Raw genomic sequence first — 17,492 nt, 5'->3', positions numbered from 1 at the left:
GGACAAGATACAAAAAGACCAAAAATTCAAGCGTCATCTATGAAGAGCTGGTGGCAGAAAGAGGGTCAGTTCCGTTCGGTTCAGTCGCTCAGTCGTGTCCGACTCTTTGCGACCCCATGGACTGCAGCACGCCAGGCTTCCCTGTCCGTCACCAACTCCCGGAGCTTACTCAGACTCATGTCCATTGAGTCGGTGATGCCATCCAACCGTATCATCCTCTGTCACCCCCTTCTCCACCCGCCTTCAATCAATCATTCCCAGCATCCGGGTCTTTTCAAAGGAGTCGGTTCTTCGCATCAGGTGGCCAAAGTATTGGAGCTTCAGCTTCAGCATCAGTCCTTCCAAAGAATATTCAGGGCTGATTTCGTTTAGGATAGACTGGTTGGATCTCCTTGCTGTCCAAGGGACTCTAAAGAGTCATCTCCAACGCCACAGTTCAAAAGCTGAGAGCAAAAGCAGAATACTGCACGTTGCCCCTGCACACACCACCACCAAACTCACAGGCAAACCACCTAAGTCACCTTTAAAGCCTGACCCCTCTGTAACAGGAGGGAAAGGGGCAGGGCACAACTTTTGAAATAATGACATAGCCCAAGAACACAACACAAACCGGTTTTAGACTCAAATGGGACCAAGATGGCAGACAAGACTAGACCTTGGTCCTCAATCGGCAAGTGACATGACACATCCAGAGGTGCCGTGACAGTTCCAAGGCACTGTTAAAACACCAAGGAGTGGGCGGTGGCCCAAATCCTGGAAGTCCCCACCCCGTTCCCAAAAACAGTTGGAATAATCCTCCCACTCCTTAGCATACAAAATTACCCAGCTTATAAAAACTAACCATGCCACACTTCCCGACCCCACTCTTCTTCTGCCATGGCCCACACACTGTCTGTGGAGTGTGCTTGCTTCTCTTGAGTCTGAATAAATCTACTTCCTACCTATCACTTTGTCTCTCACTGAATTCTTTCTGTGGAGACATCAAGAACCTGACCAGGTACCGTGGGTTTTGGCTGGGTTTGAGTCCCAAAGCAAAAACAACACCCAGTTGTGGATGTCACTACTGTTGGAAGTAAAGTCCAATGCTGTAAAGAGCAATACTGCACAGGAACCTGGAATGTTAGGTCTATGAATCAAGGCAAATTGGAAGCGGTCAAACAGGAGATGGCAAGCGTGAACATCGACATTTTAGGAATCAGCAAACTAAAATGGACTGGAGTGGGTGAATTTAACTCGGATGAGCATTGTATCTACTACTGTGGGCAAGAATCCCTTAGAAGAAATGGAGTAGCCATCATAGTCAATAAAAGAGTCCAAAATGCAGCACTTGGATGCAATCTCAAAAACGACAGAATGATCTCCGTTCCTTTCCGAGGCAAACCATTCAATAGCACAGTAATCCATGTCTATGGCCCCAATCAGTAATGCTGAAGATATTTCATATGTGAGCAAGGAAACCTCCCGTTGTTGGAGAGACAGAGTAGGATGTTCTGCTTTCACTTTCAGTGACCTAGATCCTCGATCTGCATCCTGTGCGCTTTCTGGTTAGTTTTCTTTGGACCTACCCTTAAGTATCACCCCACTCCCAGGCCCACTCCCAGCACCTCCTCCGATCTCAGAGGCTTCTTGGGGCTGAGCGGATCTGAGGGGAGTGCCGTCCCCGAGGCAGCCACGAGGGGGACGACAGTCCATCCCGCCATGGTCCTGCCTTTTCTGTTTAGCCCAGTGGTTTCTATTTGCCAGCAGGACTTTGTGAATCAGAAGTAAGCACAACACATCCTGAGAAAGGGGTTGGCAAATAGCCCACTAAACTGCCGACAACTTGGCCTGGTGTTTTCTTCTAAATTGTAGTTCAATGTTTTCAGTTAGGAAGAAAAGGAAAACAAACCACTTTTGACCGAAAGGTGGGGGTGGAGGGGAAAGGTACGAATTCTACTGCCATTTAAGAAGGGATGTTAAGGAGGTTTCCTAGTTTGCCAGACTACTGAAGCATGTCAGGTGCACCATCGAGGCTGAAACAGAGGTACTGCTTTCTGACTGGGAAGGTAACAGGAGAAGGCCTAGAGAGAAAAGGCAGGGGTGAAGAGAGAACTGGATTCAGAAATGCGAAGAAGAGGCCTGCTTGGGGTGGGAAGGGGTGAGTCGGATGGTTATCTAAGCAGTATCTCCAGCGATGCCGAAGGCGTGTAGTAAGCAAGGCAGCTGACCACGCAAGAAATGAAGCCTCTGAAAGCAGGACACTGGTGGCGAAACCGGCTAGTGGCAGCCTCGCACAAAACAGGCCGACGAGAAGTCGGTCACGGGGCGCCTCCTGCATCCGACTTCGCGTGTTTGGCCCAGGTAAGGGCCTCTCTGGTTGGATCCTGCGTCCCAGGCAAGTCGAGATGAGCGAGCCTGCCATGAAGTCAGCAGTAAACATACGTCAGACATCCGCACCCACGCGTAGCCCTGGGAGAGCTCCTGTTGCCACAAGACGGGAAAACAAGCACATGTTTCTGAACCGGCAAAAAAGACCACTCTTACGTACGTACTTCTTCCTCAAGCGCGACTGCAGCCGCTGGCGTCGCTCTGAACTTCTGCTCTACGGTTCTGCCAGTCTTACAGAACAGAGACGGGCAAGCACTCCCGGCGCTGATTCCGGGATCCGAACACAACAGAGCACCAATGACTTTTAAAGCGCATCTGCTTGCTCCTGGCTTTGCCTGATTGACTGCGCAAACTCAGCAAGCCGGTCACATGCAGCTGGCTAATGAGACCGCCTTTCTGCCAGCTTCTACTTTTCTGCACAGACAAACCAGGGGAAAGCGCGAACGCAGTCCCCCACTACCACGAATTATGCAGTCGAGTCTCCCACATTTGGGGAAATCGCAGGGGTCAGCACATCCGGAGTGCAATGGATAAGCCTCGCCCTGGGAAAACCACCTTCGTGATCATGGTATCTCCCCTGCCAGGTAAGTATGAGTTCCGTGCCCCCCGCCCCACGGCAACCTCATACGCCCTGCACCGTACACACACGCTCACTTCCCTCCCCGCATCCCCGAGCCTTCCTGGACCTTCCACACAAAGGATCCAGCACTTTCAAGCAAAAACTCCTCAGTTCTCTCCCACGCCACGGGAGACCATATCGTGTTTAGGCACCAGATGACGGACCAGCAGCCCCTGCGCTCGCATATCTACATACGACACGCCCCGTCCGTGACGTCACGGGGATCCCTCCAGCCCACGCCCCGCCCTAGTCCCCGCCTCCCTCCTCCCACGCCGTCCGGCCGGACCAACCGGCCGCCGGGCGCCCTCTGGGGGAAGCGACGTCCGCCTCCCGCCCCTGTTCTCCCACCCGCTACGTTTGGGACCCGGCGCGCTCGGCTGCCCGCCTAACTTTTGTCCTGCCCAGCCCCGGTCTGGCGGTCGGCTGAAACCTGTGCATCTTTTTTCAAATAACGGCGTTCAGTGGGGAGAACAGAACATTTAGCAGTCCAGGGGAAACCGGTTCCTTTCAAATCCAGTTGTCTTGGTGATGCAGTATTGTGCGTATGTCTAGTAAAACGCATTAGGCGTCACGACTGGCCGTGAACTCAGTTCCATTCGTGAAAACTGGGTCATTCATCAGAAATTTCATTCATTTTATTTCCAGCTTCAGGTGTGGTTTTGACACTGAACAGATTTTAACACCTGTCTGTATCCTCTGTCTTATTGAGACAGGCTGAGACCTGGGACCCTTTGCTGCAAATGTTTGCACCTGGACACATGGAATTGCAGAAATTCCATGCGCCCCACCTGAGCAGCTGGAATCTGTCTCCTGTGGACAGATACTCCAGACTAAGGACAGGGGCTTCCCTAGTGGTCCACTGGCTAAGATTCCACACTTCCCAATGCCTGGGGCCGGAGCTGGATCCCTGGTCAAAGGAACTAGATCCCACCTGGGACAACTAAGAGTTTTCATGCTGCAACTAAATATCTGCTGCTACTGCTGCTAAGTCGCTTCAGTCGTGTCCGACTCTGTGCGACCCCATAGAGGGCAGCCCACCAGGCTCCCGGGTGCCTGGGATGCTCCAGGCAAGAACACTGGAGTGGGTTGCCATTTCCCTCTCCAATGCATGAAAGTGAAAAGTGAAAGGGAAGCCGCTCAGTCGTGTCCGACTCTTCGCGACCCCCTGGACTGCAGCCTACCAGGCTCCCTCCATCCGTGGGATTTTCAAGGCAAGAGTACTGGAGTGGGTTGCCATTGCCTTCTCCAACTAAATATCCCATGTATCTAAAAAAAAAAAAAAAATTTTTTTTTTTTTAAAGCTTGTTTAAGATAAGGATATCAAGGAGGAGCAAGGAAGAGCTGAGTCCCGCTTGGATAGAAATAAAGAGACCACATAGTTTGTATTTTTGAGGTCAAAGAGATCTTTGCGGACTACGCATGCGTACAAAGCTTTTTCCTGGGTCTGAAAGGAGGTAGACGGAGCCACCCCTTAATAGGTGGTGTTTACCTCCCCCTAGGCCTCTGCGCTGTCGGACACGACTGAGCGACTTCACTTTGACTTTTCACTTTCATGCACTGGAGAAGGAAATGGCAACCCACTCCAGTATTCTTGCCTAGAGAATCCTAGGGATGGGGGAGCCCGATGGGATCGCACAGAGTCGGACACGACTGAAGCGACTTAGCAGCAGCAGCAGGCCTCTGTGCTACAATCCCTCTTGGCAAAAAGATGCACATGCACGTCAGGAAGAGCCCAAGGACAGGTCAGGTGTGGAAAAAGAAATGAGATACTCATCCAAAGGTAAGCAAAGACCCGGAAGAAAGGTCCTATATAAGTGACTTGAATCACCTCTCTGATGCAGTCCTTCTCGTTAAGGAGGACACACACACCCTTCCTCTCTGAGTGTATATCTCTGCCTTGCTTCTGTCTTAAATAAACTGTGTATCTGCGTGCTCTCCAACTTGTGGTGTGGCTCTAATAATAAACTTTGTACCTGTCTTTTCAGCTTTTGTCGCTTTAAGAAATTCAGTTCTCAGTGAAGGCGCTAGTCAGGCCAAGTTTGCTTCTAGCCCTAGCTCTTGATGGACTGGTGGCTAGGACTCCTGGTTTTCACACAGGCTACCCTGGTCCAATTCTTGGACAGGCAACAAAGATCTTGCTTCAGGCCACCGCTCACTGCTGTGTTCTTGAGATCCAAATGTCTTCTCCAGCAACAAAATACAAAGAAACAATAGGGGACAAAAAATAACTGCATGTATGCCGTTGGTGGAAATTGTGGACAACAAGATACAAAAAGACCAAAATCCCAACTGTCATCTCTGAAGAGCTGGTGCCAGAAACAGGGTCCCCCGGAGCAAAAGCAGGGTACTGTACATTCCCCCTGCACACGACACCAGGAAACACGCAGGCAAACCGCCTGAGCCAGTCCTATAGCCTGACCCCGTGGAAGGAACCAGCACACCACCCCTCCACCCCCCTACCCCCAGGGCAAACGAGGGAACCTGTTACTTGTTTTGCTGCAGCAGGGATCCCAATAAAGCCTTACCTGAGTTTCTAGTCTGTCCTCTTATCAATTTCTATCGACTAAGGAAGGCTAAGGGGGTGGTTTAGTCGCTAACTCGTGTCTGACTCTTGTGACCCCGTGGACTGTAGCCTGCCAGGCTCCTCTGTCCATGGGATTCTCCAGGCAAGAATACTGGAGAGGGTTGCCATTTCCTTCTCCAGGGGATCTTGCCCACCCAGGAATCGAACCCGGGTCTCCTAAGAACCCTTGATAAATAGATAAGCTGAAAGCCATCAAACAGCCAGTCTGGACTGGTTGATCTGGTGAAGATGACTAATCAGGTAAATATTTTTGGCTATGTGTGGATGCTCCAAAACTTCTTGAATGTTTAGTCGTGAAATGAATGTGGCCGATTTCCATGTGTCATACCTGCCAGAGTCCTCCCTTTGACACCTCTGAGATAGCTAAGCCTAATGGAACTACCTTCCTCATCAGGATTTCTCAATTTCACATACCACCCTTTTCCTTGGCTTATAATTATTTTTTTCTTCCGTAATTATTTATTCATTTTATTTTTGACTGCTGGGTCTCGCTGCTGCGCATAGGCGTCTCTCTAGTTGTGGCAATCAGGGGCTCCTCTGTAGTTGCAATGCTCCGGCTTCTCTTTGCGGTAACGTCTCTTGCTACAGGGCACAGGCTCTAGGCTAGCGGGCTCCGTAGGTGTGGCACCCAACACATGGAACATTCCCTTACAAGAGATGAAACCTGTGTCCCTGCATCGGTCGGCAGATTCTTAACTATAATTATTATGATTAATTATTCTTAAAATAACACATTTTCTCTTTCACACAGTATTAACAGTTGAAGGTCAACTTAAGATAATGATTGTGAGCAGCATATAAATAAGTAATCAGCTATCTGATAGTGAAGGAAAGCCAAAAGTCTGAGGACAGCAAAAATAGCCCAATAGATATTTCGCCTTTACTTTGCCTCCCAGCCCAGGCCAAAAGAAAAGAATAAGTATCACCATCACATTAGCCATAACCAAGTGGTTTTAAATGTTTGACAAAATGAGGAATAACATGTGTAAAGTACAAAGAGCATACGCTTCCAAAACGATTACCGGTGTACACCACCCTGAATAACTAGTGAAGCGTCACCACAGATCTAAGGTATGATGAATCACCAGACCACGAAAGGCTTCCTCATGAGGTCCACGAAAGAGCTCAGAGTAATCACATACACACACACCCCTCCGAAGAACTGGGTTTGTTTTTTTGGGAAGGAGGGGTATTGGGCCTGGCTTCTTTCACTCAGCGTAACGTCTATGAGATTTAACCGTAGTTTTCGGGTAGTTCTTTGTCTGTGCGTGTGTTCCTTGGAAGAATATATCTCAGTATACTTATCCAGTTGAGGATGTTCTGAAATGGCACGATACGAACATTCTTGTGTGACTTTTCAAGGACATACACGTTTCTCTAGGGCAGCCCATTCCAATAAAATAATGCCAGGGTTGACCTTTAGAATAAAACTTTTAGGATTTTCTCCCCAACAAAGTGGGTTGATTCAGAAGTAGCAGCGGAATCACAAAGCAGGACCAGCAAACTACGGCAAAAGCACAGGCAAATTGCACACAAAGGAGAAGAAGGAACGTTCTTCGAGAGAGAAAGAGAAAGAAGCTGAGAGGACTTGTTTTGAACCAAAGGACACTGGCGTAAAGGGAAAGATCAGGGTGGTGACAGTTTCTCATTGGCCGAGTTGCTGATATCTTGCAGGAGGTACAAGGTACATCTTTTTCTGTCCGGGCCTATAACTGATTGTTCTTTCCTATCGATGATTCTTCTGTTTAGGTCTATGATTGACCATTCTTCCTGTATTTGAACTTGAGTGGTAATCCACGAGAGCTCCCACTTCTGGTCTCCTGACTCAGTTTTAGTGAGGTTTCCCTTTATTAGCATTACACCAGTCACCTGGAACTTAAAGTTTTCAATTACAACCTATTTAAAAAGTTTGTGAGACTGACTGCGTTAAAAAGAAAAAAAAAAAACTCATCATCACCACGTGTGACACTAGAAACACTACAAGTGTTCAGTAGTTACCTGTGACTTGTACCTGTCGCATTGGACAGCAGAGGTCACATATATAGCAGAGATAAAAGGACGATTTCTGGGCCACGGCACATGATAGTGTATGTACGACCCTTAGCTGATGCTGCCAAATTCCTCTCCAACTTTGTTGACCTTACTAACACTCCTTTTAGAAATGAAAAACAATTTACAGTGCTCTCCGTCCTGTGAAATTTTGGTGTTGTTTGCCTTCTTACTTTTCTTTCTTGAATTTATTGAGGTGTAATCTACATAGTAAAGTCTGCCAATATTAGACTATCTTACACTCTTTACTATGACATCATATCTCTGCAAAGCTGGATTTTGGTAGTTGCTATGATAGAAAGCAAATGCCATGCAAAAAAATGGATGCCTAATAAGAAATAAGGTGACACTTCGAAAAAGTTTGAGAAGCTGTGCAGCGCACAACATTAAGGTTATGATTCTGACGTGTCAGAGCACTAAAAACAACAAACCACTGCACCGAACTTTCGTCGGGGGAACACGTAGCAATATGCCCGGCATCAGCCATATACGAACAAGATATAGAAATATCTGTAAACAACAACAGCATTCCCCAACTAAAGCGGTATTTCTGCTGTCAGCCAACCTACCAGGAAATTAGGGCAAACGGGAAGGACAAAGAGAGAACAAACTTGCAGCCAACGAAAGATGATTCATTCGTTAAATCAATTTAATATAGTCAAAGGATTAAGGTTAACTATAGATCATGAATCTGTCATTTAAGCAGACACATGTTGGAACATGAGAATGTTGGAACCATGTATTGGTGTATATATGGAATCATATATTACAGGACACCTAAAAATATACGCCAAACACTGTAGGGGGAATGATTGAGTCCTCTGGTGTCTAGAATTGTAGCTATTCATTACCCTTTAAAGATATTAGTATATTCAATATACTTCAAGACATAAATTTAAACTTTTAGAAGTTTAAATACTCATTGGCTATGTTGGCTTATCTGAGCAGTACAACCAGCATGGGAAACTTAGGAAGTCCAATGTAATTCAGATGTACAATTTTCAACCTAAATAAACCCAAGACTTAAATACTAAAACGTTATACCACCATTATTTTCTACACCTTTATAAGATAACCTGAAAATACATATAGAGTTGGTGTTAGACCAAAATGAGAAAAACAATGCAATTTTTCTGAGTCGCTTCCATTTAAAAAAAAAAAAAAATGAGTAAACGTTTTGAAGGCCATTATGTAAATTATTTAAGTTGTTTAAAAATATTAAGAATAATCTGTTATCAGTTTCATTCCTTCATGGTTGCTCTTCCAAGTAATCAAGACCATTTACTCAATCTACAGTTAAATGTTTTTTTTTTTTTCCCTTGTCACAAATTTAGCAACAAAATTTTCCTTATATAAATACCACATGGAAGCATAAACAGTAGAGTATTTTCCCCAGAAATTCTTCATTTTTTAATTTTACATTTATGGAACCGATTATCACTTTCCTTAAGAGGAGTGACACCTTTAAATTTTGAGAGGCCTAACTTGTCTGTTCTCCCCAGAGTGAGAGAAAGTGTATTGACTTGTTTCTGAGAAAATGTATTTAAACAGGGGAAAAAAATACTTCAAAGCAGTGGGCCTTGCTTGACTGCCCTGGGGGTACGGTGGGTAGGAATCTGCCTGCTGCCAGTGGAGGGGAAACAGGTCCGACCCCTGGTCTGGGAAGATTCCACATGCCGCAGAGCAAGTAAAACCCTCGAGCCACCGCTACCAAGCCGGTGTGCTGCCACTACTGAAGCCCATGCACCTAGACTCTGTGCTCTGAAACAGGAGAAGCCACCGCAACGAGAAGCCTGCACGCTCCAACTAGAGAGAACCCACACAAAGCAACTAATACAGGGCAGCCAAAAATAAATAAAATAAATAAATTTTTTAAACAATTAGCAAGCCTTATTTATGGTGAAAGCAGAGTCAGTGATGTTTATTAACAACACTTACCAGTGCGGGAAAGAAAATGGAATACAATTAAGCGGTATTGGAGGAATCTCACTGAGGAAAATAGGAATTCTGTAACACACTTATGAGTCCCCAGTGCATAAAGCTGTGCTTGGAGTCGTTGCTAGTCGTTCCTTTTTCTTGAGGGCTGAGCTTGCTTATAGTTCTGGAAGCATTCAATCTTGATTCGCAGGCTTGTCCGAAGTGCTCACGTTGCTGACTTCATTGCGTCTTTGCAAAGATATAAATGTCTTTTCCTCTGCATTCTGTAGTCTTGATTTCAACAATCCTTACCTCACTTGTTGAATGTTTTCAGCTATTTAGAAACTTTCATATACCAGTGAAAGAAACTGTCTGTTCCATGCTAAAAATTCAGTATCCTTCCTGTGTTAATCTCTTTTATTAATCTTGAGTTTCTCATGAGGGAACGATTGCATAGTAAGATCATCCTTACTGTAGAGACGACACTTGTGCAGTGCTTGACTAGGATAGACTGGGCCCACGTGGATTTGACCAAACAGTGGAAAGAGGAGAAGTGGACAACTTCTCACTGGGGCCGTGTCACATCCCAGGAAATACCAGAATCATCAAGACAAGCAGCAATGGAAAAAGCCTCATGGTCCAGCGTAACTGTCATCTTCTACCTCACAGGGAACGGACCCTTGTCAACCACCACTCAATGTGGATTATCCCCAGGAGTTTACTTCCTAAAATGAGACCAGATTCCCACACTGATAGGAGAAATTGCGCGTATGCGCGCTGAATTCCTTCAGTCGTGTCCAGACCCTGTGCAACCCTATGGACGGTACCCTGCCAGGCTCCTCTGTCGGATGGGATTCTCCAGGCAAGAATACTGGAGTGGCTTGCCGTGCCCTACTCCAGGGGATCTTCCTGACCCAGGGATCGAACACCATGTAACTTACATCTTCCGCAATGGCAGGCAGGTTCTTCACCACTAGCGAGCGCCATCTTATCAGTGATGAACAAATCAGAGAGAGAACATTATTTGTCCCCAAACCACATGGTACAAAAACGTCAAAACGCACAGTCTCTGCACAGAAGATTTAATAGAAGAACAGTGCAAACTGGAGCCAATAGCTCTAAGGGTCCAGGTCTGAAGCAGGAGCCTGTGAGGGGCAGGATTCCGTGGGCTCTCACGACATGTGAGTTAGCCCATGTGATGGGCTAACTTTTATCAGTTCAGTTCAGTTCAGTTCAGTCGCTCGGTCGTGTCCGACTCTTCCAAAAAATAACCAAACCAAAAAACTGTCAAGGAATAGAGTAAATGGGGTGGTAACAGCCCACTTTATAGGAGGAGGGACAGGCATCACATTTTTTTTTTCCTCAAGTTAAAAGTGTAACCAAAGTTTGTAAATAAAAGAAGGAAGGGGAGGAGGAAAAAGGCTCTGGGATCAGTGAGAGTTTTCTCTTTGGATAAGTTGCTCGGCAGAAAGAGGTCATCCTGGCCGTCTTCTCTGGACCCGGTTGACCAGGTCACCGGACAAAACAATGGACAGTTACTGGAGGACTTTAAAAGCGGTCAGTGACTAACTCTCCACCATAAGCAGCAGAGTACCTCTGTGTAATGCCACAGCGTCCCTCTATTGTCTTTTCCCCTTAGTTGGGTCAGGAGGCCACTGCTCCCTTTGTTAGTTAAGAGAATCGTAGAGAGATGTATAGAAAGATTGTTGTGTTGCCAAAGTAATTGAAGAAAGGGACACTGAACGACTGGAAAATAATTTGAAATACGACTCAGTCCCACTTCTGTGGAAGGCAAATTTGCAGGATTTACCAACTTAAGAAGCATATAAACACTAAAGGTAGCAATTGCACTTCCAGGTTTCTACACTGTGGAAATAAATACCTGCACAAATGGTCAGAAGTGTGAGTACAATAACGATGGTTGCAGCGTATCTGTCATCATAAAACCACGAAACCAAATAATGCATGAACCACGTAGGAAATGCCTTTCTAAAAAATAATGCAGAGGCTAATGATGACGGTGGGTTCACTGATAACATTATTGACAGAACAACTGCTAAGTGCTGGCCTCCTTTTACAGGTGAAAACCCTGGGGCACATAAGGTATAACTTACTTGTCTAAGTCTATGTACTTGGCAGAATAAAGAAGACTTGACCCCACCAGAAACTGGATCCCTTGATCTCTCTCAGGAGAGAGAGATACTCATGCCTTCGGCAAGTATGAGTGAACAGGAACGCACTTGCACTTGCAGAGTATAGGGCTGGAAAGGTGAGGCGGCCCAGACTGGCAGCAGTCCGGAGGTGACTAGGACCCCGAATGCAGGGGAGTATATTTTTGTGTGCAGGTAAGAATCGGCGTGGAACCGCTTGAATGGTCGTCAGCACGGAAAACCTTGAATGGGTTCTAAAACCTCGACCGCCCGTCCCTGGGTGGGCTCGAACCACCAACCTTCCGGTTAACAGCCGAACGCGCTAACCGATTGCGCCACAGAGACAGCACCGCACGGGGGCCCTCGACTCTTTGTGCCAAGACGTGCCAAGAATTCCCAAGACGTGCCTCCTGCTCCGCAGAGAAACGGTGCCGGTTCCAAAGCCTCGGGAAAACGGAAAGATGAGAACGGTGAATCACACTGGACCTGAGACTGGGTCAAGGCCAGGAGAAGACTACGCCAAACACCATTATCCTAGGACAGCCACCCAAGCAGACAATTCCGGAAAGCTCTCGAGAATACTCCCCCTCCCTTTGATGCATCTCCCACCCGGTCCACTCATCCTCCCACCAGAGGAAAGAAGCCTTCCCCTTTGTGTTCTGGGCACAGAGAGCCAGGAAAGAGCCAAAGGGGCAGCTGCACTTCCCCCATGGGTCTTCCCAAGGTAGGTGGTTCTAGCGCTCAGGCTGACCCAAGACCCCACTGTCCACCAAGACGACCCCGAGGAGTCCGGATAGCAGACGGTCCCGGGGGTGGGTGGGGGTGGGTGCGGTGGGGTGGTGGGGTATTCCTACAAGCGCAGAGCGTGCCTGGCCTGCACTCCCTGGAGATCCGAACCAAACTCCCCCGGAAGCTTCTCTACATCCTAAAGAGAATGGGTTTCAGGTTTCCATGGAGAGAGTGACAAAGCAAACGTGGGAAAATGTGAACTGTGCAGCTGAGTACAGAATACACGATGTTACTATTCTTGTAACCTGGATGTATGTTTTGGAGGGTTTGGGGTTTGGTTTTGAATGAATCTTTGGAACTCGAGTTCCTGATTCTGTTTGGATGAAAACTCTGTAAGGAAGACTCTGGGTTTCTAACAAGCAGAGAGAAAAGAGTGGAGAGGAGAGCTGGGCAGCCCAGGCTGTTCACTGCATCCGGGGAGTCTCCTCCAGCTTGCCTGATGTCAAGGACCCTGAGGCCGGGACTCAGTGCAGACGCTCTTCTGCATTGGACCTTGAAGCAAAAGACAGTTCTCATCTGGACAGGAAGACTCCGAGGAGCGGAGAAGAAAAGAGCTTTCCCTGACCGGGAATCGAACCCGGGCCGCGGCGGTGAAAGCGCCGAATCCTAGCCACTAGACCACCAGGGAACCGCGCAGAAGGACGGACTTGGCTGTCCAGGTGAAACTTGAGGGTGGAAAGATGGAACCAGAGATGCAGAGAACAGGAAAGGAAATGTCCCAGCGCCCCCCATGGCTGTATGCAGCTGTGCAAGGCTCCCAGCCCTTCAAATCCCCGTTCCTGGGCGACGCTTCTCGTTCTGAGACCAGGTCACAAACTATCCGGTTGGCTCCCTCCTGGTCCAGCTCTAGCGCTGTGTGCTGCCGAGCCCAGGTCACGCTCTCTTTGTGAACCTCGGGTTTTCCCTCGAGTCAGGCGCCGACTTGTCTTTCAGCCAGTGATGAGCGGATCCGTCTACCTCCGGATCTCTGACCTGGCTCCGGGGCCTCTCCTGACGACCGCACGGGTACCGGTTCCTTTCCCTCCGCGACCGGCTCAGTTCGTGGAGCCTTAAATTCTTCACTTCCGTGTCTTTGGCTGGAGCCCACGGTGAGACCTTGGTGCGGTCTCTTTTCTTCTACCAGGGAGGTAAAACTGCTCCTCTGGTGTTCCGAGGTGGGGGAAAGCGAGTGAGCGTCACGGGAATGAACTCCATGGTTTTCAGAGACAATCTGTGAACACGTGGAAGAGACCCAGGGGCCCGACAGGGAGCCGAGGGGGTATCCGGACCTAAGGGTGACTCGAAGTCAGTCTTGTCCTTGCCCTCCCCTCCTCCCCTCCCCCCCTCCCCTTCCCCCCTCTCCCCCCCTCCCCGCCCCGTCCCCGGCATGAACTGGGCCTGGATTCACAGGGACTCGGAGCAGAGAAAGGAGGGCTGCTTCCTAGTGCTGAGTAGACTTCCAGGTGGTCACCAACTCCTCCTACAGCTGCGTCCTCTGCTTCACCCCGAGCCTTTGGAACCTTTTGGTTTTGCCAATCAGAAAACAAATCTCGGTGGAGGCGGGTAGGGTGGGAAGAAAATAAGCGGTCTGTTTCCGCCCGGTTTCGAACCGGGGACCTTTCGCGTGTGAGGCGAACGTGATAACCACTACACTACGGAAACAGGACAATGGGTGCCGCCTAACACTGTATCCATGAAAATCCGAGGTCCCGCCATCAGTATCTAGACCACCAGTTTCTAACACTCAAACAGGAACCCTGAAGCCCCGAGCTCTCTCAGGCACGGAGACGGCGGCTCCCGAGGGCTCTGCTTTAGGGTTCCTCATCTCCCCTCAAGTGAGGACCCTCGGGCCCCCACAGGCTGCCTTCGGGTTCCCGCACCCAGCGCAGAGTCGCCAGACCCTCAACTCCGCACCCCATCGCAGGGGTCGCCCCCCGCCGACTCCCCAGCTCCTGGAAGCCGCAGGGGGCGGGGGGTGCGCCCGAGGCCCAGGAGACCCCGCAGCCCAGCAGTGTGGCCGCCGTCCCTCCGCCCCTGCGGACCCGCGCCTCGGTGGGCCTTTTCACGGGGCCGGCGGTCAGCGCTCTGGGCTCTCAGGAATGACCGACGCTTCCAATCCACCCGGGGCCCGCCCTCCCCGCTGCTCCTTTGCACCTGACTCCTGTGCTCTTTCTCCGCAAGCCGGCTCGCCGCAGCACTCCTCCGGTGTCCTCTTGGCAAAAGGGAGTCTCTTTGGTGGTCTCTAAAATCTCACCCCACCGTCCCTGGGTGGGCTCGAACCACCAACCTTTCGGTTAACAGCCGAACGCGCTAACCGATTGCGCCACAGAGACAGCAGTACAGGCCTATTCTGGACTCTGTATGGAGTAGACACGTACTCATTCCCAGGGTAAGTCCCCTGCCCCCAGGGATACGGCGCCACGTCCTTGCCCCCTACCCGCCACAGATACCAGCGCCCTCAGAGATACCGGGATCCAGGGTTCGGACCCTGCGGGCCTGAACCGAACGAGATCCAAGGACCGCTGAACACCCCGGGGGCTCCCATGATGGCTCTTCCCGTATCCTCGCCTACACTCAGTGAGTGAGAGTTTGCCCACCCTGGCAAAGGCCTCCGGGGCCGAGGTTGTGCTTAGGTTTCCTGGGTCCACCAGGCGATTTCCACCAGGACAGAGGTCGCGGGGATGGTCGCCCCGCGTCCGCACGCCCAGGACAGGGTCTGGCACTCACCGGGACGCTCTAGGACTTGGATGAAGATACATTGTCGTCTTTAGCCCTTCGTCCCATTAAGACCCCTGAGAATGGAAATACGGAAAAGTTTTCGAAGAGCGAAAAGCTCTTTTTAAATGCCTTTATGCCGGTTGTTAGATTTCGCAGCATCCCGTGAGGCGGGTAACGGAAAGGTCTCGGGTGCTCCGGCTGTGCCCAGCTGGGTAGGCTGCGTTCTGTGGGGTCCACGTGGGAGCGGGAAAGGGCGGGAAGTGAAAGCCAAGCGGGGAAGGTAGGTTTGGGAGGAAGGCTTTGAGACCTGCCAGGATCTTGGGCAGGGATCCCGAGAGAGGAGCATTGTCCCAGTCCGGTAACAGGGTGGGGAAGGAGGGAGAGAGCTGGTGCCCGCGGGAAAGCAGGAGGCAAGGCGAGGAGGGGAGGGGAAAGCTGAGAGGGGAAGGCCGGGGAGGGGAGGATCAAAGAATTTGTGCTTCCACCGGTCCCTGCTCCTTCTCTTGCCTTCTCTCTTCTTCTTGCTCTTCTTCCCATCCCTGCAACTGAGAAATGTTGACACAGCCACATCTGAGAAGAAAGACCCAACGAATACTGTGCTCAGGAGCACAAGCTCTGGGTTGTAAAAATGGTTCTGCCCTGTGCGGCGCTGAAGAAACAAAGAAAACGTTGGGTATCTCCCTACTCTCTTGTGCAAAATGGGAGCAATAAGAGCATTCTTCTTCATGCCGCTGTTGTCAGATGTGCCTCGGTTTAGAAACTGCTGGATCAATAATGTGATAGGCAGCAAAATCATAAATACTATTATCATAATCCTCTGAATCTTTTGACAACCACGATCCTTATTTATTTCACCTGAAAGTCGCCTTCTGCCTCTAGAAATTTCTGTAAACTGATTGCTCTTGCGGTTTGCTCCGCTGTGGCCAGACCACCCCCTTCATCGCCAGTTCTCTGCTTGCTAGACGGGGACCCATGTGCAGGTTGGAGGAAATGGGAAGAGTACAGAGCGGTGGGGAAAATGAGCCTTTGCGCACCCTTTGGAGAGGCCTCTGGGACCGGTGGGGTCCTCCCACTGCCTTCTTTGGTTTCAAGGGAGCTCCAGGAGGGCAGGGATCTGGTGGCGGTCGCTCTTGTGTCCCCTCGCCGAGAACAACTTGAGGGCCTCCTCACTCAGTCTCCCAGAGACCCTCAGAGTGTCCTGCCCAGAGAGCAAGGTATTCGTGCTTCCTGGGATGGTGGGAAATATTCCCGCATCCTCCTCCTAACTGTGGAAACCGGACGTGGTGGAGGAGCGCTAGAGACAGAAGAAGGAGGTCCAGAAAGACAGGGCGGAATGGGAGGGGAAGGGGCTGCAGAGGGGGGGATGAGGAGAAAGAGAGCGAGGAAGAAGGGGAGATGAGAGCGAGGTGGAGCCGTACAAAGGGAGGACCAGGATAGAGCGGGAGGACCAGCGAGAGGGAAGCGGCAGTGGAGGAGCGGGAGGAGGAGGAGTTACGTCCCCAGGGTAGTTCTGTTCACTGGCCCCCAGCACAGGCAGCTCCCACCACATCCCCACCAGCTCCTTAGCTCTCAGATCCAACACCCAGGCTTTCGTCCCTCAAAGACTGTCTCTCCACCCATTGCAGTTCTAACCTCATTTGATTTTTCTCCCTGCCCCTTGTGAGAGCCTGGCCATTCTGTGATCTGTGAACACACTTTCTGTGCGTGTCTTCTATATCAGCCAGAGACCATTACTGGTCCTTGCACTCATAAACTTTGACCGACCTTCAAGGGCTCCTGGAGGAGCACTTTGTGTTGTTAGTTACCCTTCAGCTTCTTGATTTTCCCAAAGGAAGTTTCATCTTTTCATCCCGGAGCTGTGAACTTCCTCCTCCTAAGAGGAGCCTCCCCTTTGTCTCCTTCGTCCTGTGTCAACCTCTGTTCCAGTCTCTGGGAGCCAAATACGACGTGTCTCCAGGCAACACTGGCCACCTTTCCGACTCCTTTCTTTGGGCTGCAGCTCTCTTCTTCAGATGCTGTTTTTTCCTGTTCTGTGTATTGGATGAGGGAAGAAATGGCTCTGGGATAGAGTGAAGAAGTAAAGATTATTACTTTGAGACATCATGTGGATGTATACTTATTATACATGTAAATATTTAGTGTGGTGGTATTTTGTGTACATAAATACTGTCTACACTGTAAGACAACTTGGATACATACCTTCTAAATATGTGTACACTTTTCTTTTAAAAATCGTGCAATTTCTGGATATGTTAAGACATTGGAATGAAACTGACGTGACCAAGCTCTGACAAGACTGTGACTGCCTAAGTGTCAGAGC

At 49.5% G+C, this 17,492-nt stretch overlaps 5 non-coding genes across 5 annotated transcripts; all 5 read right to left on the bottom strand.

The window, feature by feature from the left end:
* Nucleotides 1-2,795: 2,795 nt before the first annotated feature.
* LOC138074824 (U1 spliceosomal RNA) lies at nt 2,796-2,959 on the bottom strand. The gene has a single exon (XR_011144628.1). It is a non-coding gene; the product is annotated as a U1 spliceosomal RNA (small nuclear RNA).
* Nucleotides 2,960-11,957: 8,998 nt separating this feature from the next.
* Nucleotides 11,958-12,031, bottom strand: TRNAN-GUU (transfer RNA asparagine (anticodon GUU)). The gene has a single exon. It is a non-coding gene; the product is annotated as a tRNA-Asn (tRNA).
* A 1,000-nt stretch (nt 12,032-13,031) lies between these two features.
* On the bottom strand, nt 13,032-13,103 carry TRNAE-UUC (transfer RNA glutamic acid (anticodon UUC)). The gene has a single exon. It is a non-coding gene; the product is annotated as a tRNA-Glu (tRNA).
* A 940-nt stretch (nt 13,104-14,043) lies between these two features.
* TRNAV-CAC (transfer RNA valine (anticodon CAC)) lies at nt 14,044-14,116 on the bottom strand. Its single transcript has one exon. It is a non-coding gene; the product is annotated as a tRNA-Val (tRNA).
* A 597-nt stretch (nt 14,117-14,713) lies between these two features.
* On the bottom strand, nt 14,714-14,787 carry TRNAN-GUU (transfer RNA asparagine (anticodon GUU)). The gene has a single exon. It is a non-coding gene; the product is annotated as a tRNA-Asn (tRNA).
* Nucleotides 14,788-17,492: the final 2,705 nt, after the last annotated feature.

This window comes from Capricornis sumatraensis, chromosome 2 (assembly GCF_032405125.1).
Source record: "Capricornis sumatraensis isolate serow.1 chromosome 2, serow.2, whole genome shotgun sequence".
Classification (NCBI taxonomy): domain Eukaryota; kingdom Metazoa; phylum Chordata; class Mammalia; order Artiodactyla; family Bovidae; genus Capricornis; species Capricornis sumatraensis.
Note: the sequence above shows the minus strand (reverse complement) of the source record. Positions and strands in the feature narration are given on the sequence as shown.